Here is a 3,004-nt window from a genome sequence, read left to right as displayed (position 1 = left end):
GTGTGTGTGTGTGTGTGTGTGTGTGTGGTGTGTGTGTGTGTGTGTGTGTGTGTGTGTGTGTGTGTGTGTGTGTGTGTGTGCGTGTGCGTGCGTGTGCATGTGCGTGTGTGTGTGTCATGGTGTCTTGGGCTGGTTGCTTTTCTTCTGCGAATTCCAGAAATGTCTGTTTTGGATGATGATTGTGAAATTAAGGATGCACTGTGATATTGATTATACTTTTGAGTCCTAGCGCTTTGTGGCTTTGTAGTTATAACATATTGTGAAATGTCTACATACAGTATTTAGTTAAGAGTTGGCAGTAGTAAAACTGTTTGTTTCTTTTATCTCCTTGTTTCGTGACTTTTGAAGACTTTAATTGAGTAGTTGTTGATAAGAATTCCTCTTAAATCTCTCAGCCACTGCATCACCAGGCTGTTCAAAAGACTTGTTTTCCTGTTGACTCATTAATGGACTCAATGTTGGCCAGTCTGCTTCCTCTACCCCCCCCCCCCCCCTCTCTCTCTCTCTCTCTCTCTCCTCTCTCTCTCTCTCTCTCTCTCTCTCTCTCTCTCTCTCTCTCTCTCTCTCTCTCTCTCTCTCTCTCTCCTCTATCCCCTTCTCTCTCTCTCTCATCTCTCTCTCTCTCTCTCTCATCTCTCTCACTCTCTCTCATCTCTCTCTCTCTCTCTATCCCCTTCTCTCTCTCTCTCTCTCTCATCTCTCTCTCTCACTCTCTCTCTCATCTCTCTCATCTCTCTCTCTCTCTCTCTCACTCTCTCTCTCACTCTCTCTCATCTCTCTCTCTCTCTTTCTCTCTCTCTCGCCCTCTCTCTTCTTTATACTCTAACCTCATCTGTCCTACCCTCTCTCCTAATTTCATCTTTCCTTCTGACTCACTCAGAAATTAGTCCAATAAATGTTATTTTTCATCTGTTGTATGTTCAGTCCAGTGTTGTAACCCTCCTCTTTCTCCCCCTATAGATTCCCAAGCTGTCCAGGAGTCGGGCGACAGATCCCACTGGTGCATGGTTGCGTACTGGGAAGAGAAGACCCGCGTGGGGCGCCTCTACTCGGTCCAGGAGCCTTCTCTGGACATCTTCTATGACCTACCTCAGGGGAACGGCTTCTGCCTGGGCCAGCTCAGCTCCGACAACAAGAGCCCGCTGGTTCAGATGGTGCGGACCAAGATCGGCTATGGCATCCAGCTGAGCCGCGAGCACGACGGGGTGTGGGTGTACAACCGCAGCTGCTACCCCATCTTTATCAAGTCGGCCACACTGGACAATCCCGACTCGCGGACTTTACTGGTGCATAAAGTGTTCCCGGCTTCTCCATTAAGGCCTTTGACTTTGAGAAGGCAGACAGCCTGCAGAGGCCTAATGATCATGAGTTCACACAGCAGCCGAGGACTGGGTTTACTGTACAGATCAGCTTTGTGAAGGGCTGGGGCCAGTGCTACACAAGACAGTTTATTAGTAGCTGCCCATGTTGGCTGGAGGTCATATTCAACAACCAATAGCAGCAACGGATGACCTTTGGATGACCTTCCTTCCCCCTCTTCTTCCCCGTTCTCCTCATCCGAGGACTAGAAGAGAACGGAGGACACGGACTAGTCCTCACCTTTCCTTTTTTCAGAAGAAAGAAAGATGTTTCAAGAAGAGACAAATAAAACCCAATAAACTTGTTTAATATGACAAATGACTCAAAGATTTAATTAAAGGTGAAATGAAAAGCGAAAATGTATTTTATGTTATATATAAATATATTATTACTTGTAAATATGAAGACGTTTTATATGCATCATTATTTATGTATTGTGCAATGTGTTGATGAGAAAATAAAATAAGATGCACTTTGCTTAATATAAATACAAACAAAGAAATGCCAAAATAAATAAAAGACAAATGATATTTTTCTACTGGTGTTTTTTTCTGTGGGTGTGGTACTAAGGTGAATGCAAATGTTCTTGAATGATGATGTCTTCTGTAGGATCAAAATAGGCTGGAATGAGTAGCATACTAGAAACTAGACATTTGAGTTTCACGTTTAATTTAACAGGACATTGCAATCAGTTTAAATATTTTGAATTGCTCTTGAATTTGAATTTTTTAAAGGCAACTCAATATTGACCCACCGCTATTCAACATACACAATCCACACGCTAACCTTGGGCTTGATTCAATCCATATAGCGGAGGCTTAGGCCTATAGCGCATTTGAAATATAAAGGTAATTTCAGATTGAGTCGTCTTATGCAGCTTTTACTGTGAATGCAGTCTCCGTAAATTTCAATCACGTTACGACATTTGTAAACAATGTCAACAAATTGCATGAATTATATTTTGCATATTGTTTTACAGCCATTGTGTTAGCCAGGAGGATGAGATAGGATCGGATGTATTTGACGTCATCCTCTGCTGCTAACTCTAGCTCTGTAAATACTGCAATACGTCATTACTCCCTAAACAATGTCGTCTAACAGCCATAACTCAGGGCTCGTTGGGGCTTTCTGCTCCATTCTTCTTGTAGTTTGCAGTCGTCTAACAGCCATAACTCAGGGCTTGTTGGGGCTTTCTGCTCCATTCTTCTTGTAGTTTGCAGTCGTCTAACAGCCATAACTCAGGGCTCGTTGGGGCTTTCTGCTCCATTCTTCTTGTAGTTTGCAGTCGTCTAACAGCCATAACTCAGGGCTCGTTGGGGCTTTCTGCTCCATTCTTCTTGTAGTTTGCAGTCGTCTAACAGCCATAACTCAGGGCTTGTTGGGGCTTTCTGCTCCATTCTTCTTGTAGTTTGCTTGTGTGTCTTGTCGTTTTCTGTGCCTTATAACTATTTTGGGAAAATGAATGTTCTCCATTTCCAGCTCTGATGACATCACATAAAGGAAGCCATAATAATGGCATTCAGGAGCCTATAAAATGAATAGACACTTAACCACTGGCAGAGGCAGGCTGAAAACCAACATCACCTGGCAGAGGCAGGCTGAAAACCAACATCACCTGACAGAGGCAGGCTGAAAACCAACATCA

At 43.6% G+C, this 3,004-nt stretch overlaps 1 pseudogene across 1 annotated transcript; it reads left to right on the top strand.

Annotated features, from left to right (window-relative positions):
- The first annotated feature begins 887 nt into the window (after window positions 1-887).
- LOC311120385 (mothers against decapentaplegic homolog 7-like) lies at window positions 888-1,897 on the top strand (annotated as a pseudogene). The gene has a single exon. The product of its transcript is annotated as a mothers against decapentaplegic homolog 7-like (transcript).
- The last annotated feature ends 1,107 nt before the right edge of the window (window positions 1,898-3,004 follow it).

This window comes from Coregonus lavaretus (genome assembly GCF_964263955.1).
Source record: "Coregonus lavaretus genome assembly, contig: HAP1_SCAFFOLD_2982, whole genome shotgun sequence".
Lineage (NCBI taxonomy): Eukaryota > Metazoa > Chordata > Actinopteri > Salmoniformes > Salmonidae > Coregonus > Coregonus lavaretus.
The sequence above is the reverse complement of the archived record's forward strand: the minus strand, read 5'-3'. Positions and strand labels throughout refer to the sequence as shown.